This window comes from Entelurus aequoreus, linkage group LG06 (genome assembly GCF_033978785.1).
Source record: "Entelurus aequoreus isolate RoL-2023_Sb linkage group LG06, RoL_Eaeq_v1.1, whole genome shotgun sequence".
In the NCBI taxonomy this organism is placed as follows: Eukaryota; Metazoa; Chordata; class Actinopteri; order Syngnathiformes; family Syngnathidae; genus Entelurus; species Entelurus aequoreus.
The window spans coordinates 23,064,805-23,088,111 of NC_084736.1; the positions used below are offsets into that span (position 1 = coordinate 23,064,805).

General features: G+C 39.1%; 1 protein-coding gene across 3 annotated transcripts in view; it reads right to left on the minus strand.

The window, feature by feature from the left end:
• Window positions 1-23,307, minus strand: part of hoatz (HOATZ cilia and flagella associated protein) — an 89,663-nt gene that overhangs the window by 41,121 nt on the left and 25,235 nt on the right. The window contains exon 2 of one of the 3 annotated variants that reach the window (XM_062050299.1): window positions 2,023-2,205. The exons of 1 other annotated variant lie outside the window; for it this stretch is intronic. The gene's annotated coding sequence lies outside the window, so the exon portion shown is untranslated. Of the gene's footprint in view, window positions 1-2,022; window positions 2,206-15,652; window positions 15,788-23,307 lie in introns of those variants that run through there. One more of the 3 variants, XM_062050298.1, reaches the window with a different exon arrangement.

Here is a 23,307-nt window from a genome sequence, read left to right on the forward strand (position 1 = left end):
TTTGAACGGCAAATGTGAAAATAAAAATAAAAATAATCTAAAACTGGTGAAGTTAAATGGAAAATAACATTAGTATAATCACTGGATACACATAACAATTTAATTTTTATTTTTTTTATTTTTACTTTTTTTTTCTTTCCATGATGGCAGGTGAGGCCGTGCCTCCCCTGCCTCTAGTGACGGCACGCCACTGATATATATATATATACACACACATATATATGTGTATATATATATACACACATATATATATATATATATCTATATATATATATATATATATTTATATATATATATATATATATATATACATATATATATATATATATATATATATACACACATATATATATATATATATATATATATATATATATATATATATATATATATATATATATATATATATATATACACACATATATGTATATATATATATATATATATATATATATATATATATATATATATATATATATATATATATATATATATATATATATATATATATATATATATATATATATATATATATATACATACCAGAGGTGTGGACTCGAGTCACATGACTTGGACTCGAGTCAGACTCGAGTCATGAATTTGATGACTTTAGACTCGACTTGACAAAATGTAAAGAGACTTGCAACTCGACTTAGACTTTAACATCAATGACTTGTGACTTCACTTGGACTTGAGCCTTTTGACTTGACATGACTTGCTACTTTCCCCAAAACCTAAAGCTTAAAAAGTTATTTGGGAGCGCTCCGTAGCTTTCATTTTGTACGTGTCTGTCTATCAGCGTGTGTGCTGCGTGTCAACGTGTGTGCTCTCAGTACAACAGCCAATCAAATTAGATCTACATTGTTTTCATCACACAGCTCTCATCCAATCCAATTGCAGGACAACCAACAAACAAATACCTCAGCACATAAACTATGGAAATGTATAATATAATTCATATAGCAATACGGTCTCACTACACAGCAGGCCAGCAGTTAGCCGAGTCGCAATCCATGGTGAGGCACAAGTGCCTCAACTGGCTGCTGATCACCGCACCGTCTCTTCTCAGTACTTGAATGGCAAATGTGAAAATAAAAATAAAAATAATCTAAAACTGGTGAAGTTAAATGGAAAATAACTTTAGTATAATCACTGGATACATATAACAATTTAATTATTTTTTTTTTCTTTTTCTTTTTCTTTTCTTTCCATGATGGCAGGTGAGGCCCCGCCTCCCCTGCCTCTAGTGACTGCACGCCACTGATATATATTATACATACATACAGCTATACATATATACACATATACATATATATATATGTATAGCTGTCTAAAGTCTGGAGCCTTCTCTGAAAATGGTCGCCCTCCTCACATGCTTTTGTCCACCTTACTGCCACACCTTGGCAACCGAAAATTAACTTGGCATAAGTGCTGAGCACACACACATCCTTGTACACTCTCACTCACAGGAAACAGAGTGACATCATTGTTTATATCTTCTTCTAGAAGAAACCAAGGCCAAAGCTAGTAACTTCCAAAGCTTTCCATTTTGCTCAAAGGAAGGTAAATACTCCGCTAACACTGACATTTAGGGCGCCAATTGCTAGCTGACAACTAGAGTGCTAATTGCTGTCCATCTTAAATGCTAACATTAATATATTAAAAATACTTATTCATGTTATATGTTATTATATTTTCTCATTCAACAGCATGACAGTGTGTTGGCTCAATGTTAATGTGAATTTACCCCCACTGGCTGCATAGTTACTCTTTATTTACGAGATAGAATGCATAAAAAAGAAAAACCTATGTGCTCTTGTCTTACATAAGGATTGTGAATGGTAGGCAAAAAATTTTAAAAAAAGGGCAGTTCCCCTTTAAAACTACCCTGACAAATGCAATTGATCCAAAAAGTAAAAGTAACAGAGTAAATGTAGAGCATTACTACCCACCTATGCATTTTCTCAAAACCTCCTTTAAAAAAAAGTAAACCTCTTAAAATATCCTTAAAAACCTCTGGGACATTTTTTTTCATGACGGATGACCACGTCACCCAAAAGGTCACAGGGTCAATCCTCTCTGAAAGCTGATGCGCTCTGCTTCCTTGGGGAGGTCCCTGAACCTGTGGATGCTGCACGCACCTCTTTGGCCTCTGTATAAACGTTCCGCATGCCAGCTTCGCCGGGACGTATGGAGGACATAAATCTGAGGATGGGAGTTCAAAAGGAATGGGGAAAAAAAGACAGGATGGTTGGAGCAGCTGTCAGAGATCAGTAACATTCTGACCCTAAAAATGGATTCCACCACTCGCACATTTATCCAGATCCTCACCGCTTGCCTATCACTTTGTGGACTGGACTAGATTGTTGTAAATACTAAGGCGCCTATAAATAAGATGTCTCATTATTATGGGCCTCCTGTAAGGCAAACAGCCCAAATTAATATTGCTTGGACTTATCCTTTCTTCTTCTTCTCCTATCTAATTCTGTCGCGTTCAATACGGGACGAACCGGCCAACGAACCCCAACATATCTTACATCGTTTGAAAGGTCTCGATTGCGCCTCCAGCGCTACTTTATTTTGGGAACATTTCGTGTTACCATAGCGACGCCATTAGGGGAAAAGACTGTCAATGGGCCCATTGATTAGGTACACTTGGCCCCATTGATTATGTACGCACCCTTACAATGGTAGATTTTTTTTCAGGAAACAGCGTAATGAGGCGTCATTGCCTGTTCTTAGTTTCCTCATTACTCAACGGATTTTAACTGTTTCAACATCTAAATGTTCAGTACATCCAGGACATGCTATCTTGCTAGGTGCTAGCATGTTAACTATTAGTATTTTAACATTTTAGCTATTTTACGCACATAAAAATACAAGTATATGCCAGACGTGGTGTACGAACATTATAAAAGTCCCTCGCCACTTTTGGTATTTCCTCCTTTCTGGTCACGTGCGAGCATGCTAAAGTTAGCTTTACAATAGCATTTTTTCTAAATTTGTATGTTTCAACCAAAAAATCTTTGATTTTGATACTTGGAGCCATCTTGGAAGTATGCTCATTTCTCCTATGTTAGCATGCTAATACTTTATGGCGGCATTATAGCAAATCTATTTCGTATAAACCTAAAAATCATGGCTTTCGATTCCTGGCTACATCTTAGAAGTACAATAACTTTTCCTATGTCATCTAGCCTCCGTTAGCAAGCTAACGTTTTATGCTAGCATTTTAGCGAATTTTATTCATTTAAACCTAAAAATCATGGCTTTTGATACTTGGCACTAGAGGTGTCCGATATTGTCCAACTCTTAATTACCGATTCCGATATCAACCGATAACGATATATACAGTCGTGGAATTAACACATTATTATGCCTAATTTTGTTGCGTAACCCGCTGGATGCATTAAATAATGTAACAAGGTTTTCCAAAATAAATCAACTCAAGTTATGGAAAAAAATGCCAACATGGCACTGCCATATTTATTATTGAAGTCACAAAGTGCATTATTTTTTTTAACATGCCTCAAAACAGCAGCTTGGAATTTGGGACATGCGCTCCCTGAGAGAGCATGAGGAGGTTGAGGTGGGGGGTAGCGGGGGGTGTATATTGTAGCGTCCCGAAAGAGTTAGTGCTGCAAGGGGTTCTGGGTATTTGTTCTGTTGTGTTTATGTTGTGTTACGGTGCGGATGTTCTCCCGAAATGTGTTTGTCATTCTTGTTTGGTGTGGGTTCACAGTGTGGCGCATATTTGTAACAGTGTTAAAGTTGTTTATACGCCACCCTCAGTTTGACCTGTATGGCTGTTGACCAAGTATGCATGGCATTCACTTGTATGTGTGAAAAGCCGTAGGTATTATGTGATTGGGCCGGCACGCAAAGGCAGTGCCTTTAAGATTTATTGGGGCTCTGTGTTTCTCCCTACGTCCGTGTACACAGCGGCGTTTTAAAAAGTCATAAATTTTACTTTTTGAAACCGATACCGATAATTTCCGATATTACATTTTAAAGCATTTATCGGCCGATAATATCGGCAGCCCGATATTATCAGACATCTCTACTTGGCACCATTATCGAAGTATGCTAACTTTTCTTATATTATCTTGCTAATTTCAGAATGCTAACGTTTTATGTTTGCCTTTTAGCTCATTTTAATCATTTAAACCTGAAATCAGAGGATTTTGATACTTTCCGCTATCTTGTATGTATGCTGTTCCCATTATGTGCAATCTACTAATAAAAGTTTCAATCAATCAATCAATCCATAATATGCTAACGTTAGTATGCTAATGTTTTATGCAAGCTTTTTACTATTTTTATTCATATAAACCTAAAAATTATGCGTTTAGATGCATACAAACACAAATGTTCCTATGTCATCAGGCTAAGGTTAGCATGTTAACATTTTATGCTAGCATTGTATCTAATTGTAGTTGTTTACATCTAAAAGGATGTTGTTGTTTTTCAAACGTGGCACCGTCTTCGAAGTTGAACTTTTTCTACGTTATTATGCTAACTAGAGACGATAAATGCTTTAAAATGTAATATTGGAAATTATCGGTATCGGTTTCAAAAAGTAAAATTAATTACTTTTTAAAGTACAGAGCAGTTGCGTTTTACAGTCAGCAGCCCCTCCCCTCTCCCCTCTTCCCTATCCCCTCTCTCACACACAACACAGGAGTTGACGACTGCAGCATGAGAGGTTTACTGGCGACGCTTGATGACCTCATCAAACCGCCGCGAGCGCAGCAAAACAACAACAAGAGTGTGTTGTTGCCGGTGCTGTAGCCGTGGCTAACAAGCGAGCGACTAACGACACCATGTCTATTTTTTGGGATTATTTTAAAGTGTGTCTGACGGATAAAAAACTGGCAATTTGCAATGACTGCAAAAACTTGGTTATGCGAGGAGGAACCAAGACATCTTCCTTTAATACAAGCAATTAGATCTCCCACCGCTTCAAGAATCATAAGGAGATACACGATGAATACAAGCGGAAGATAGATGAGAAGCAAACACCGAAAGCAGCTTGCAGTGAACGGAGGTGCCCTGTCTCAACGCAGCATTTCAGAAACTCTGGCTGACTGGTAGGCCACTTCAAGCACTCACCACTAGTTTGCAGATCATTTGTGTTACTCATACAAATACGTTAGAGGGGCAGATTGAGCCCAGTTTATAATTTCCTATTATACAGTATACCAGGCAGTCTTGCAATAAAGGAGGACTATGTTATTGTTTACTTTGTTACTCTAGTATACTCTGGACTGAAGCTGTGTGCCTTCATTGTTTGTGTAGCTGTTGTTTTGAGGCATGTTTAAAAAAAATAAAAAATAATGCACTTTGTGAAAGTCAAAGTATAGTATTTCCCATAGTTGTAGTGGGTATCAGGATTATCTTAGGGAGAGCATGTCCCAAATTCCAAGATGCTGTTTTGAGGCATGTTAAAAAAAGTAATGCACTTTGTGACTTCAATAATAAATATGGCAGTGCCATGTTGGCACTTTTTTCCATAACTTGAGTTGAAGTTGTTCTCTTATTTTAGAAAACCTTGTTACTTTGTTTAATGCATCCAGCGGGGCATCACAACAAAATTAGGCATAATAATGTGTTAATTCCACAACTGTATATATCGGTATCGGTTGATATCGGAATCGGTAATTAAGAGTTGGACAATATCGGAATGTCGGATATCGGCAAAAAAGCCATTATCGGACATCTCTAATGCTAACGTTAGCATGCTAGCTTTTTAGATTGAGCCAACCCCGAGCCGGAGGTTTACAGCACAGATAGCCGACTCATCAAAGTTTCCACTGTATTTTCCAAGTTGTTTTTACAATACACAGCAGACCCAGAGTGTGTAGGTTGAGATTCAAGCAGAAAATCCTCCTGCGGTAAAACTTTTACTGCTTGAAAATCAATCAATGAGCCCAATGTTGATGTGGACGGCAGTAAAGAGACATTAAAGTTGAACTGCAGCACTAAAAGGGATGAATAAAATCCGTGTCAGAGGAAAATGGCTGAACAAAAAGATGCAGGTTATCAAACCCTCATTAAGATTGATGTTGTGTTGACATTTTTGTTGTTGTTGCTACAATTAATGGATGTCATCACAAGGACCGATATAAGCATGACTTCACTGGTGTGTGTGTGTGTGTGTGTGTGTGTGTGTGTGTGTGTGTGTGTGTGTGTGTGTGTGTGTGTGTGTGTGTGTGTGTGTGTGTGTGTGTGTGTGTGTGTGTGTGTGTGTGTGTGTGTGTGTGTGCGTGCGTGCGTGCGTGTGTGTGTGTTGTATCTTTAGTGTGTTACGTAAGGCTGGCAGATTGTAAACAGCCGGGATTAAATTGGCTCTGGGAAGGTTTTGAGAGGACGTAATCCTAACACATTTTTTAAAGCCTGCATGACGGCACTTGCTGCCTCATCAGACGTCTTCAAAGCACTTGAAAATGATTCTTATTCCTCAAACATCATAATAACACACTTAAAGGCCTACTGAAACCCACTACTACCGACCACGCAGTCTGATAGTTTATATATCAATGATGAAATCTTAACATTGCAAAACATGCCAATACGGCCGGGTTAACTTATAAAGTGCAATTTTAAATTTCCCGCTAAACTTCCGGTTGAAAACGTCTATATATGATGACGTATGCGCGTGACGTCACTCGTTGAAACGGAAGTATTCGGGCCCATTGGATCCAATACAAAAAGCTCTGTTTTCATCTCAAAATTCCACAGTATTCTGGACATCTGTGTTGGTGAATCTTTTGCAATTTGTTTAATGAACAATGGAGACTGCAAAGAAGAAAGTTGTAGGTGGGATCGGTGTATTAGCGGCGGACTACAGCAACACAACCAGGAGGACTTTGAGATGGATAGCAGACGCGCTAGCCGCCAAACTCACCTTGACTTCCTCCGTCTCCGGGCCGCCGACCGCACCTATGATCGTCGCTCCGTCGATCGCTGGAACGCAGGTGAGCACGGGTGTTGATGAGCAGATGAGGGCTGGCTGGTGTAGGTGGATAGCTAATGTTTTTAGGCAAGGCAAGGCAAGGCAACTTTATTTGTATAGCGCTTTTCATACACAAGGCAGACTCAAAGTGCTTCACAGACAACAAAGTGAAATGAAAGAAAATAAAAGCAAAATTAAAATGCAGACAATAAAAATAAAAACAGTGCAGACGTTAAAAGTTAAAAGATTAAAAGATTTAGCTGAAAGCTAAGGTGAACATAAAAGTCTTCAGTCTAGTTTTAAAAGTAGTCAGAGTTGGGGAAAGTCTGACATCTTCAGGAAGTTTATTCCAGCTATTTGTTGCATAGTGACTGAATGATGATCTCCCTTGATTTGAGTTTACTCTTGGAACCGCTAACAGATTGGTCTCAGAAGATCTTAGTGATCTAGAGGGCTTATATAGTGGGAGCATATCAGTAATATACTTCGGCCCTAGACCATGTAGTGATTTATATGTGAGCAGGAGGATTTTGAAATCAATTCTCTGATGTACAGGGAGCCAATGTAAAGATTTAAGAATTGGTGTAATGTGCTCACATTTTTTGGTCTTTGTTAGAACTCTAGCAGCAGCGTTCTGAACAAGCATAGCTCTGTGAGGTCCCGTTGCTAAGTTAGCTTCAATGGCGTTGTTAGCAACAGCATTGTTAAGCTTCGCCAGGCTGGAAAGCATTAACCGTGTATTTACAGGTCCATGGTTTAATAGTATTGTTGATTTTCTGTCTATCCTTCCAGTCAGGGGCTTATTTCTTTTGTTTCTATCTGCATTTAAGCCCAATGTGCTATCACGTTAGCTCCGTAGCTAAAGAGCTTCGCCGATGTATTGTCGTGGAGATAAAAGTCACTGTGAATGTCCATTTCGCGTTCTCGACTCTCATTTTCAAGAGGATATAGTATCCGAGGTGGTTTAAAATACAAATCCGTGATCCACAATAGAAAAAGGAGAAAGTGTGGAATCCAATGAATCCTTGTACCTAAGTTACGGTCAGAGCGAAAAAAGATACGTCCTGCACTGCACTCTAGTCCTTCACTCTCACGTTCCTCATCCACGAATCTTTCATCCTCGCTCAAATTAATGGGGTAATCGTCGCTTTCTCGGTCCGAATCGCTCTCGCTATATTGTAAACAATGGGGAAATGTGAGGAGCCTTTCAACCTGTGACGTCACGCTACTTCCAGTACAGGCAAGGCTTTTTTTATCAGCGACCAAAAGTTGCGAACTTTATCGTCGATGTTCTCTACTAAATCCTTTCAGCAAAAATATGGCAATATCGCGAAATGATCAAGTATGACACATAGAATGGATCTGCTATCTCCGTTTGAATTAAAAAAAATAATTTCAGTATGCCTTTAATTTATCTACAGTGTAACTGTGTTAACGAGCACCCGCCAGCCATAACATTAGGTACACATGCTCCATTTAAAGTGTTGCCTTTGTCTGATTCAAAATGTATAAATAATAAGTTAATACGTTTTTCTTTTCACAATTTTTTAGAGCCATCTTTCGGTCACTATATTAAGAAGGAAAGAAAGAAAAACACACCATACCAAATAATACAGAACAGGTTGGATTTGGGGTGCCCTGATACAACTTTTTAATTTCCGATATGGTACCAATACTGGAGCCTTGAATATTGGCCAATACCGACATTGATCCCATACGATATCGTCAGGAAGCATACATCCTTTTCTTATTTTGTAGTGTGGCATGTTAAAAAAGGTTTGATCAAGTGAAATGAGAAAACAGAGAACAATGGAAGGTATGGAAAACACCAACCTATTTATTATTAACAGTCTGAATGGACTTATCCTTTCTTTAAGTTAGAGTGGAGGTGAAACTAAGTGGCCACAATAATGAATCAAGTAATGCTCACGACACAGTAAAACAAGCGACGTGGACACGTTTGTTACTGGATGCTTTCTAATATGCTTCTGCCTTGGAGACTTTGTATGTGTAAATAATACGCAACTACAAATGTGTTGTATTACACTGCAATATTGTTCAATGATTATTACATATGTCAAGCTTGTGTGCTATTGTGTAGCTGCTAGCTCCTAGCAGCCGGAAGTTGAGTGTGTTTGTACTTTGATAGAAGGCGCGAAACACGATTGAATTAATAAAAGAACTCTTGGCAAAAGAAAGATTGTTTGGCTATCTCCTCCTGCCTTTCCACTCATTGCCGTCTTTGCCAACAAAAGTGTTTGATGAAGTTAAAGAAATGTTGATTAATTAATTTTGTTAATTTTGTTTTTTACTTCGTTTTTTGCATGTAAAACTATAATCAGTATCAAATGTGTTTTGTAGGGCTGGGTGATAAAATTATATATATATATATATATATATATATATATATATATATATATATATATATATATATATATATATATATATATATATATATATATATATATATATATATATATATATATATATATATTGTGATATATATATATATATATATATATATATATATATATATATATACATATATATATACATATATATATATATATATATATATATATATATATATATATATATATATATATATATATATATATATATATATATATATATATATATATATATATATATATATATATATCACAATAGACACAATATCAATAAAAATGTGTTCGATAATTTTATTTTCTTCTTTGTCGGAAGAAAGTGGAAGTTGCGAAGGTTGGTTGAATGAACAAGGGCACTGAAGTGATCACTGATTAGTGGGAGTGACACACTAAAAGCCAATCAGGTAACATTATCAACTATCAAGTTTGGTTGCGCCATTTTTTTTGTCTCTGGGTTGATTCTTTACATGGAGTGAGAAGAGAAAGCAAAAATGAAGAAATTGTGGATAAAAGAGGAAAAGTCAAAAAGAAAAAAAAACGAAAAGAAAAAAAAAAAATAAATAAAAAAAAACTCATACAATCGAGATGTTTTGGACACCTCGATTGTATGAGAGTTTTTTTGATTTTTTTCAAAAGGGACTGGAGTCAAACCAATGTGGTCTGTAAATAGAGCAGGGCGCTCATCCCCACCAAGACCGGTAATACCACACTACCTTAGCCGCGCTCACCCTTTAGAGCACAGCTGTAACTTCCTGGCATTAAACCTGCAGAAAATAGTTTTTCTCTGGTTTCTCTATGTTTACATTTTCACACTTTGCACTATTTTGTTACACTTTATTAAGCATTTCTTACATATTCCTTATTTCTGCACCTTCATTTTAAGAAGTTATTAAGTGTTCAATGTGATTTTACAATTTTGTTTACATTGATTGTTTTCCATGCTTGTGTTGACATTTCCTTTCCTTTCTGCTTTGATAACTGACAGAATTATAATCAGAGCAAGGTTACATGTATAATTTAAAAAAAAATTTCCTGCTTCTTTTTTTTCCAAATGTCATGAAAAATATCATAATTTATTCATATCGACATATAAAAACAACTTATATTGTGATACAGTTTTCAGCCATATTGCCTTGCCCCAATGTTTCCTGTTCTTACTTTCTTTGGAACAGATTAAATGCATTTAAAATATTTGTTACGGAACAAACTGCTCTGCTTTTTTGTCAATTTCGTTTCGGTCTGACTTTTCAGAACAGAATTATTTACTAAAAACCAGTTAGTTTAAATGGGAAAAACTTTTTAGAGAACAGTGGAGCCACCAAAAAATATGTGTTTATCAGCTGTTGTCCATATGGGCCGCAGTGGTACTCAGTTGTAATACACTATTCCACCACTTGTGGCAGGATTGACAATATCAAACAAGCCTGGAGCTAAAGTCATTAAAGGTTCTTAAGCGCAAAAATTATGACTAAAGTGATAAAGCTCATAGTTTAGTTAAGAAACATTTATTGTTATCTCTCATCCCTCATCCTTGCGCACTGCAAGCACCGCAGGACACGCCCCCACATGCGCCGCGCAGACCGCGGCCACGCACCTCCACAGCTGGCGGCAATCATCTATCAGCACACCTGCCGTTAATGAAGTAGCTGCCTTCATAAGCGTGGACAACCTGGCATGCCGCCGCCGGAATATAGTCTTCAATTGGTGTATAGTAAGCGATCATCCTGCTTGATGCAATCCTGCTCTCGCTGTCTGTTTCCCTTCCGTGTCTCATTGTCGTGTCATCCTACTGCAGACCTCCGTTCCTGTGTTTGACGTTGCTGTGTGACTCGTCATTCCTCGTCGTTCCCCTGCTTTCCTGACTGTAGTGATGGGTTGATGAGGCCTCATGAAGCGTTTCGACACATTGCAAAACTGTATTGATACTGTGTCGATACTGTGTCACTAAATACTGACATCTGCTGGACATTAAAAATCCCTACAGGCAACCTATGGACCGACTCAACTGACACTGATTTTATGACCTAGTATATACAATAATATAAACCAAGCCATTGTATTTCATTTAGGATTATTTCATATCTTCATTTAAATAAAAATATGTTTTTATCTTTTTTAGATACAGTCAAATAATGTGAACATGTATCGTGACTAGGATGGTAGAAGGTGGGGATCGAACCCCAGTAACCGATTGCTGGCACGGCCACTCTACCAACTTCGCCACGCTGTCATTCCTATATCTTTCTCTAGTAACAGTAGTGATGGGTCCTGCAACACAGATGCATCGGCGCATGCGTCGAGCTCATAGAGCGAAACCCTGTGTCGGTGCGCGTACCGCTTTTAGAAAGTCACGTGACCGATCATGAGCTGCTTTGGTCACGTGACCGATACGCAAACTGTATCGCACTGACGCCTCCTCTGTGCCTTGTGAGCAACGCTCCCTCTAAGGTGCGCGCCTGCGCAATTGCGCAGTGCTCAAGCGTCCTCCGCGCACACCGTGCGCCGCACAGCCAATATATGCTGCGCACCAAATCAAACCCATCTGAATTCTAAACAAAATAAACACATTTATTCTGTGTAATTTTGAAATGCAACTTTGAGTGACAGTGACAACAAGCGGCCCTAACGGTGTTCGTCAACAACACGCATTGCGCCGCTTCCTAATAAACACAGTTTGGCGCGCAGGCGTCAGTGCGATACAGTTCATGAGCGGTCACGTGACCAGAACAGCTCATGAGCGGTCACGTGACCAAAACAGCTCGTGTTCGGTCACGTGACTTTCTAAAAGCGGTACGCGCACCGACACAGGGTATCGCTCTATGAGCTCGACGCATGCGCCGATGCATCGGTGTTGCCGGACCCATCACTATAACACACACTTCAGCTAATCTACACACATAGTCACTCTCATACACTCTTGGATTTTGTCACACTCCATTGTAGTTTATTAGTATTGTTAATTATTTTATATATATATATATATATATATATATATATATATATATATATATATATATATATATATATATATATATATATGTATGTTACTATATATATAATAAATAATTGTACAGACTGCCATCTAGTGCCTGTTTGCCGTCACCTCCCCTTAGTCCAAACATAACACTATTAAGTTAGTTGGAACGTATTTGATTAGAATTGATTTTCTAATCAGCCTGACCTAAGCCTTGATAATAATCTTTGTGATTAACACATGCTTTCATATAATTTATCACGAGCCCCTCTGTATTGGAAAAGTTGGGCCCCAAAGTCAAAAAGGCTAAGAACCCCTGTTCTCGAAGACCATTAGAGGACTCAATTTCTTTTTATCAATTTTTGAAAATGATCAATCGATTTAGAATCGAGATGAATAACAATTTATGTATGTATCAATGTATCAATGTCTTGTGCCTGCTGGCAAGACATTACAATGTTGGTTATACATACATGTCCTTTAAAACTGACTTTGAAACAACATTGCAAAATAGCTGTATTTGTAAATTGAGACAACGTTGATGTCTAACGTTGGATCCACGTTGTTGGTGGGGAAATGACCAAAATTCAATGGTCAAATCAACGTCACAACCTGACATTGAATAAATGTCATCAAAAAGCATGTTGTTTCAACATATTTGTGTTGTCGAATATTGTTTGGGAAATTACCAAAATTCAATAATCAAATCAACGTTAAAACCAACATTGATTAAACGTCATCAAAAAGTATGTTGTTCTAACGTTATGTTCGAGTTGCTCAACGTCACAACCTAATTCAACAAGTTCGCAACAATATTTTAATGTCTTGTGCCTGCTTGGACACAAGTTAATCTGTACCGGATGACTACTTTTTACTTTTGTTTCAACGTTGTATTTGCGTTGTAGAATATTGGTTGGGAAATGACCAAATTTCAATGGTTAAATAAACGTCACAGCCTGACATTGAAAAAACGTCGTCAAAAAGCATGTTGTTTCAACGTTGTATTTGTGTTGTAGAATATTGGTTGGGAAATGACCAAAATTCAATGGTCAAATCAACGGTAGAACCCAACATTGATTAAACGTCGTCAAAAAGCATGTTGTTTCAACGTATTTGTGTTGTAGAATATTGGTTGGGAAATGACCAAAATTCAATGGTCAAATCAACGGTAGAACCCAACATTGATTAAACGTCGTCAAAAAGCATGTTGTTTCAACGTATTTGTGTTGTAGAATATTGGTTGGGAAATGACCAAAATTCAATGGTCAAATCAACGGTAGAACCCAACATTGATTAAACGTCGTCAAAAAGCATGTTTCAACGTATTTGTGTTGTCGAATATCGGTTGGGAAATGATCAAAATTCAATGGTCAAATCAACTTCAGAACCCAACATTGATTAAATGTCGTCAAAAAGTATGTTGTTCCAACATTATAGTTTGAGTTGCTCAACGTCAGAACCTAATTCAACAAGTTTTTACTGTTGTTGCAATGTCTTGTGCCTGTTGGGACACAAGTTAATCAGTACCGGATGACTACTTTTTACTTTTGTTTCAACGTTGTATTTGTGTTGTAGAATATTGGTTGGGAAATGACCAAAATTCAATGGTCAAATCAACGGTAGAACCCAACATTGATTAAACATCATCAAAAAGCATGTTTCAACGTTGTATTTGTGTTGTCGAATATTGGTTGGGAAATGATCAAAATTCAATGGTCAAATCAACTTCAGAACCCAACATTGATTAAATGTCGTCAAAAAGTATGTTGTTCCAACATTATGTTTGAGTTGCTCAACGTCAGGACCTAATTCAACAAGTTCTCACCGCTGTTGCAATGTCTTGTGCCTGTTGGGACACAAGTTAATCAGTACCGGATGACTACTTTTTACTTTTGTTTCAACGTTGTATTTGTGTTGTAGAATATTGGTTGGAAAATGACCCAATTTCAATGGTCAAATCTACGTCACAACCTGAAATTGAATAAACGTCATCAAAAAGCATGTTGTTTCAGCGTATTTGTGTTGTCGAATATTGGTTGGAAAATGACCAAAATTCAATGGTCAAATCAACGTTGGAACCCAACATTGATTAAATGTCGTCAAAAAGCATGTTTCAACGTCAGGACCTAATTCAACAAGTTCTCAACGTTGTTGCAATGTTTTGTGCCTGTTGGCCACCTCAATCCATGACACTGAGGATCATTTCAATTCTTTATCATCGTTAATCTTATTACATTACCACTGAGATCAGTTCATGTAGAGCAGGGGTGTCCAAACTCTTTCCACTGAGGGCCGCACAGTGAAATATCAAAGCAAGCTGGGGCCATTTTGATATTTTTTATTTTAAAAAACAATACAATATATGTATAAACAAATATACATTTAGGCCTCCACTCAGGCTTGATCCTGGGGACCCCAAAGGGTTTAGGTAAAAAAAAATATTAAAAATGTGTCATTATTTAGTATTATTATTATTATTCAAGGTCTAAATCTCCAGATCAACATTAGGTCTATCCGTCAATATAAAGTGTTTTTTCAAGATTTAAGTTGTATGCTCTTTTTGTCAAAGAAAACCCAGTTTTTTATGGAAAAAACACAAAATATGCAATATTTTCCCCCAATAACATTTTAAAGTGGAATATTTGAGATTATATAATTGGTGTTCATAGCATAACTCATAACATTAATTCATTATTATTTTTGAGCAACTTAAATAGACACTTAAAAAAAAAAAAGTCCCACTAAAATTATTGAGGATCCAAAAGGGTCCTGCTCAGTAAAGTATAAAAAAATAAATCATACTTTTTTTTTTACTTTTAACACAATAATCTCAAGATCAACTTCAGATCTATCCGTCAATTATATCTTTTGTTGTTTATGTTTTTTGTTTGTTCGTTTTAGGCCCTTTAAACAAAACAGCTTTGTTTTTTATATGGCAGACACAAAATATTTTCCCCAAAAAATATTCCAAAGTGGAATATTTAATGTGACGTAATTGGAGCTTTGAATAGGTCAATAATTCATAATGACATTGATTTTGATTCATTATTATTTTTTAAAGAAAGAAACAGCCTGCCTGGCAGCTTTGTGTTATTAGAGTAAACATTGCAACATGTTCTTGTTACATTTCACCTGTTTGATCTTTTATACCACTTTTTATGTTTTTTTGGGTTTTTTTAATCGTATTTTTAGAATGTGCCACGGTGCCGTTAAAAAATTACCTGCGGGCCGCAAATGGCCCCCGGGCCGCACTTTGGACACCCCTGATGTGGAGAAACATGAAATAGAGAGTCATTAAATCAAAACGGCCAAGCTCCCATCTTGTCTGTTTTTTAGAAATTCACGGTGAAGCAGTGCAGTTACGCATGTCTTACCGCTCCATCCTTCAACAGGATGAGCAGATCCGCTGTGATCCATGGCGTCTCGGCGGACCCGGACGATGGATGTTCTCTGTGAGGCCGTCAGAGAGGAGGATTAGCCGGCAGTTAAAGCTTGACTTTCACAGCATGGACAAGGAGAGGGAACACTTGTGTGGAACATGAACAGGAGAGGAGCGCAGCGGGGAAAAGGCCTCACAGGCAACTTAAGCAGTAATCAATAAGTTAAACCGTCATTCAGCACCAAGCTCAGTTAGTTAGATAATTATTCTTTCCAAAGCAAACTTTTATGGACTGAACTTTTCTTTTTCCTGCTTCCTGCTGGGTGCGGGCGGGGGGCTCCCTTCATGATGCAACGATCAGCAACGACTTTACAAGTCAAATAAAAAGTGGAACAAATGGCGGAGTGAAAGAGACGGTTTGAGGACGACAAGGACGTGGACATGAAAGCGGATGCATGATGATGATGAGGAGGATGATGGTGCTTGTCATGAAGGAGCTCCTGGAGCGCCGCAGCAGCGTCGAAATGATTCCCGGCATGCTGGAGTCTGATTGCCCACGTGTACAGTGACGGGAATTTAGGCGCACAAATACTTTGGTCACATGACTTAAGAGTGGCACCTTGCTTTTTGCATTATAAGTTACAGAAGGTCAGACGAAAACTGGACAAAAAAAATTAAGCCATTTTTTTCATAAGAAATAAAGTAAATCCAATTAATGCTTTGTTGACCAACACAAATATGAACACAAAATACATTTTTCAGGGAATAATTAAAGTTTCACATGCATAAAACAATGTGAAATACATATAAATGATGAATGAAATGTGGGGATGTGACGATCGATCATAGCGGCCACTGATCAGTATCGGCCGATCTCACTCATGGATGATCACAATCGCTAGCATAAATCTGATCGGAACATCCCTAATGTATGTATAAAAGAACATCATGTTGTGTTTTAGTGTGTCCCTGCCTTCTTTTTGTCTGCACCTGTGTTTTAGTGTTTGGTCCTCGGCGAGGGGCGGACCTGGTGGACACACCTGCTCACAATTAGCCCGCCAGTATTTAGGCTCGTCACCTACAGCTTGACCTTGCTGGTCATTGTTTCCCGTACGCCGCACGTGCATGCGCCTACTTCGCCTCATGGTACGTTGCTTTCCCTTGTCCTGTGATTTCTAACTCCTTTGTGTTTGTTCCCTAGCCTCCTTGAGGCAGCAAAGACTTTATGCAGTGCTTGGTGCGCCCTGGCTTGTTTCCTCCTGCCAACCACTGAAGAACCTGTTTTGTTAGTATTCATGGTGTGCACTTCTGCCCCATCGCTTTTTCTTACACCTTTTGGACTTATTAAATGTATTCCTTTTTGTATTTCAAACTTGCCTCCCGTCTCTGCATCCCTGGGCCACCGCAGAATGGGGGCGTCAATCTCCGGTGTGTGCCTCTACGCCGCTTTTTCCAAAGCCATGAAGAACATTTTTCAACGCGAGATGCCAGGACGCGAAGCGGCACGATCATTATTACGTCTGCAGCAAGGACAGCGCAGCGTCACGGACTTCGCCATTGAATTCCGTAGGCTGGCTGCTGAAAGCGGATGGCCCACTTCCGCATTGGTGGACGTCTTCTCCCTTGGTCTGGCTGATCGAGTCCGGAAACAAATGATCCCGCTCAAGACTCCTGACAGCCTCGACGAGCTTGTCTTTTTGGCGGTGGAAATTGAGAATCGCCTCGTTGACTGGGAGAGAGAGAAATTCCGACGGCAAGAGCTGCGCACCTCAACGTATAGTGGGAGTGGCCATGGAGCTCATCAAGCTACGTCTGCACCGATACCCATTGTCGATGATGGGCCGATATCACGGGAGGATGAACCCATGCAGCTTGGAGGGACTCGTCTCACTCAAGCTGAGAGGGATCGTCGCCTTCGACTTCAGCTTTGTCTATATTGCGGAGAAGCTGAGCATCGCGTCACCCGCTGTCCTCATCGTCCTGCCCGCCGTCGCACTCAAGCTTCACTTCCTCGCCGTACTCCAGCTTCTCCTCCCCTTCGCACTCAAGCTCCACCTCCTCGCTGCACATCCTCCAGCGACCGATCCGGCTCCTCTACTGCCATCTACAGGTCAGACACTGTCAAGGCTCCAACTCACGGGCATGCTCGCCTGGGATAAGGAGCAGAGTTTGGACATTAGGGCTCTAGTTGACTCTGGTTCTGATGACAATTTTATCGATGAGGCACTTGTTAGACGTTTTTCCATACCCGTTGCCAAATTACCCAGACCTAGAGTAGTCCGATCCCTCGACGGAGGCCACCTGGCGAGCGATACTCATCAGACTCAGCCGTTATCGCTTAAATTATCCGGTAACCATTTTGAGTTAATCAATTTTCTCATCATTCCCTCTCGTTCGGCTCCTGTTGTGCTCGGGCTTACCTGGCTAGCTAAACATAATCCCCATATTGACTGGGCCAAGATTACTATCATTAACTGTTTTTTTTTTTTGCCATATTCACTGTCTGCGTTCCGCATGCCCTCGCACAGGGCCCACACGTGTCGTTACTCAGGAGGTCATAGATTTGTCAGCTGTGCCCACTGCTTACCACGACTTTAAAGAGGTCTTCAGCAAGGACCGCGTGTTGTCGTTACCTCCACACCGTCCTTATGACTGTTGTATTAATCTCCTCCCTGGCGCCACACTTCCTTCTTCCCGTCTTTATAACATTTCGAAACATGAAAGAGAGTCACTAGAGGACTATATCACCACTTCGCTCGCTTCTGGTCTCATCCGTCCCTCTAACTCTCCTCTAGCCGCCGGGTTTTTCTTTGTGGAAAAGAAGGACAAGACACTCCGCCCTTGTATTGATTACCAAGCCCTGAACAGTATTACTGTCAAAAATAAATATCCTCTCCCGCTTCTCAACTCTGCTTTTAACCCTCTACACCAGACCTGGGCATTCTGCGGCCCACGGGCCGCGTCCGGCCCTTTGTGCGTCCCTGTCCGGCCCGCGTGAGGCCAATTATAAATTACAAAATAAATTTTAAAAAGTATCTATGTCGAGTGTGCAATACAATGGTGCTGCTTTTGTTTTGAAAATCGTTATTTGTATTACTTCCGTGTGGACGTATGCGTGTGCGTGATTGTGAGTGAATGTGAACAGCTGCAATCACAAATTACAAAATAAAGTTGGAAAAACATCTATGTCGTGCGCGCAGTACAACTGTGCTGCTTTTATTTTGAAAAGTATTATTTATGGGCGTGTGTCCGTGTATAACCTGCGAGTGAAGGTGCACATGCAGCGACAAGTGATGCACGGTTTACACCCGAGACGCTAAAAAGAGAAAAGTTGATGAAGAATGGCGTGTTTCCAACAAGACATGGACTGCAAAGCAACGTTCCCTCTAAGGTGCGTGCCTGCGCAATTGCACACTGCTCAAGCGTCCGCTGCGCGCAGCAAATATATGCCGCGCACCAAATCAAATCCCATCTGAATTCTAAACAAAATAAACATATTTATTCTATGTAATTTTGCAATGCAACTTTGAGTGACCGTGACAACAAGCGGCCCTAACGGTGTTTGTCAACACCGTTCAATTGAACACCGTTCAATTATTGTAACGTCTATCGAGATGCTTCGAGGACAGGAATTATATCGATCACTTTATTGAGCAAAACTGTTTATATTCGGACATAACCACACCAAAAACATGAGTAAAACAATTCAATCTCTAAAAACTAGTCATTTTCTGCCGTACAAACCAGGCCAAAACCAACTTGTCATCTGTCACCAACACGCATACCACTAAACCACTGGTGCGTTTATGGCCACACAAAAAGTCGGACAACTGAAACACCACACAAAGTTACACTATGACTCAGTCATACGTGTGCTTATTTTACTGTCATTTATTATTAATGTTAATTTATTTATATTAGTCATGGAATGCTGTTACACACTATGTTGAAGTATTACTATTATTATTAATTATTATTATTATTATTATTATTATTTATCTTACGGTATATATCAAAAATAATATTGAGCAAAATTTAATTGAAATATTGTCGACGTGGCCCTCCAGCAGTGCTCGGGTTGCTCATGCGGCCCCCGGTAAAAATTAATTGCCCACCCCTGCTCTACACACTGCTAGACACTTTACCAAGATGGACCTCCGCAACGCATATCATTCAATCAATCAATCAATCAATGTTTATTTATATAGCCCTAAATCACTAGTGTCTCAAAGGGCTGTACAAGACACAACGACACCCACTCGGTGTCGAGTGGGTCTGATATAATATTGTGAAAGTCCAACACATCAGCGAAAGTCCAGTCCATGGTGGGGCCAGCGGGAACCATCCCGAGTGGAGACGGGTCAGCAGCGTAGAGATGTCCCCATCTGATGGACAGGCTAGCGGTCCACCCCGGAGCAGAGTAGAAAAGAAAAGAAAAGAAACGGCAGATCAACTGGTCTAAAAAGGGAGTCTATTTAAAGGCTAGATTATACAAATGAGTTTTAAGATGAGACTTAAATGCTTCTACTGAGGTAGCATCTCTAACTTTTACCGGGAGGGCATTCCATAGTATTGGAGCCCGAATAGAAAACGCTCTATAGCCCGCAGACTTTTTTTGGGCTCTGGGAATCACTAATAAGCCGGAGTTCTTTGAACGCAGATTTCTTGCCGGGACATATGGTACAATACAATCGTCAAGATAGGCAGGAGCTTGACCGTGTAGTATTTTATACGTAAGTAGTAAAACCTTAAAGTCGCATCTTAGGTGCACAGGAAGCCAGTGCAAGTGAGCCAGTATAGGCGTAATATGATCAAACTTTCTTGTTTTTGTCAAAAGTCTAGCAGCCGCATTTTGTACCATCTGTAATCTTTTAATGCTAGACATAGGGAGGCCCGAAAATAATACGTTACAGTAATCGAGACGAGATGTAACGAACGCATGGATAATGATCTCATTTAGTCCGGATTAAGCAAGGTGACGAATGGAAGACCGCATTTAACACCCCGCTTGGACACTTTGAATACCTGGGGCCGTACTTATCAAGCTTCTTAGAATTACTCCTAAGAAGTCTGCTAAGAGTTGACTTGAGAGTAAATAAATTCTTCGCTGAAAGCTGCACTTAAAAGTTAGTTATCAAGCGTCTTACTCACACTTTCAGCGAAGTGTAGGACTGACTCTTAAGTGTCACACTCAGAGCTGAATTACGACATTACTATGTGCCGTAAACGGAATTTTAGGTGACGTCATTTCTGTGTCCATAGAAATGACCTATCACGGAAGGGAATCCCTTGTCTAAGAATAAAGAAATATCTTGGAAATATTCAAGTAGACAATGGGAGTGTATATTTTGACAATAAACTACAAAATAATACAAAACAAACTAGTCCCCGCCGGCACTCACGCTACCGCCCCCTCTCTTCTCTCGCCCACACACTCACTGACGTCACTCACCTCACGGCCACACACATACGCTACTCTCATAACATTTTCTTTCCAATTCATTAATTAGGCAACTAATTTGAAACTGGTGTGGGTGGCTCTATATATACTAGCCCACTGCAGCCACATGCAGAAATCAACAAGGAATCGAAAAGTATTACATCTGTGACAAAAATAATACCCGCTCTGTCTAAACGATACCGTTTGATCAGCTGCTCGTCATCAAACAAATCCAGGACATCCTTCCGCTCCCTGAACGTTCGCACACGTCTCTCTCGCCTCAGTGCCATCCCCTGCTGGCAACTCCTAACCACTTAAGACACCTCTGAAGGTCTCTTAAATATCGTGGAGAGTAGGAGTGATTCTTAGACTTAAGAACGTTGATAAAAAGCTTTTATTCTTAAGTTTGAGAGTAGGACTAAATTTCGCAAATTCTCAGGACTTAAGTGTAAAATGGCACTCTAAGAAGCTTGATAAGTACGGCCCCTGGTCATGCCTTTTGGCCTCACCAATGCGCCGGCCGTTTTTCAAAGCCTTATAAATGATGTCTTGCGCGACATGCTCGACCGATTTGTGGTCGTCTACTTAGACGATATCCTCGTTTTCTCGCCTACTCCCGAACTTCACGTCCAGCATGTTCGCCTTGTTCTCCAACGCCTTCTCGAGAATCGACTTTATGTCAAGGCCGAAAAGTGTGTGTTTCACTCAGTCTGTTCCGTTCTTGGGTTTTATAGTGGAGAGGGATCAACTCCGAGCGGATCCCGCGAAAATCAAGTCGGTGGTTGATTGGCCCACACCCACTTCTAGAAAACACCTCCAAAGGTTCTGAAATTGTACAAATCATAATGTTGTTGGGTTTTGTTTACACTTACATGTTGCGGTTAGTAGCATTTTATCTTTATTTGTCGTTATTTATATTTTCTGAATAAATGATGTGATAATGTTCATCAGTCAACTCATTGGTGTTAATTTTCAATCTATCAAGGTAAAAAAAATTATATCAAAATCAAATTACAGTATGTTATTTATGTAGTTTGATCATTTCCCTCGACTGATGTACTAACATCACGTGGATAATTTTGTACACAAGTAGCATCATCTACAAAGATACAAATAATTGCTATTGCGACATCCAGCGGACACATTTAGAACAGCTGTTTCTTTCATTAAAAAATGTCAGGTTAATTTTTATACTTAGCAAACTCATCCCACGGGCCGGATAAAACCTGTTCGCGGGCCTGATCCGGCCCTCGGGCCGTACGTTTGACATCCCTGGTTTAAATGGAGTGCTAAATTAGTCGATCGTTTGCCCTCGAAACTCAGCAGTTCTAGACCTGTCAATGTTGTTTGTGTGATGTATCGTGAATGTTTATTTTGATTCGTGTCTGTCAACAATCCAATGCCTAAAGCACGGGTGCTCACACTTTTTCTGCAGGCGAGCTACTTTTCAATTGATCAAGTCGTGGGGATCTACCTCATTCATATATATAATTTATATTTACTTATTTATGAAATATATGTTTTGTTAACAAGTTAAAGGTGTTTAATGATAATGCAAGCATGTTTAACACATATAGTTAATATTGTTAATAAATTAAAGGTGTTTAATGATAATACAAGAATGTTTAATACATAGTTAATATTGTTAACATGTTAAAGGTGTTTAAAGATAATGCAAGCATGTTTAACACATATACTTAAGATTGTTAACAAGTTAAAGGTGTTTAATGATAATACAAGCATGTTTAACACATATAGTTAATATTGTTAACAAGTTAAAGGTGTTTAAAGATGATACAAGCATGTTTAACACATATACTTAATATTGTTAACAAGTTAAAGGTGTTTAATGATAATACATGCATGTTTAACACATAGATTCCTTTCTTTCATGAAGACAAGAATATAAGTTGGTGTATTACCTGATTCTGATGACTTGCATTGATTGGAATCAGACAGTGGTGCTGATAACGTCCGCATTTTCAAATGGAGGAGAAAAAAAAGTCCTCCTTTCTGTCCTATACCACATGATAGTGGTTGGTTTTTGGCATCTTATTTGTCCAGCTTCCATACTCCTTTGTATACACTTTACAAGAAATACATTGGCGGCAAACTCCGTAGCTTGCTAGCTTGTGCACGCCAGCTTTCTGA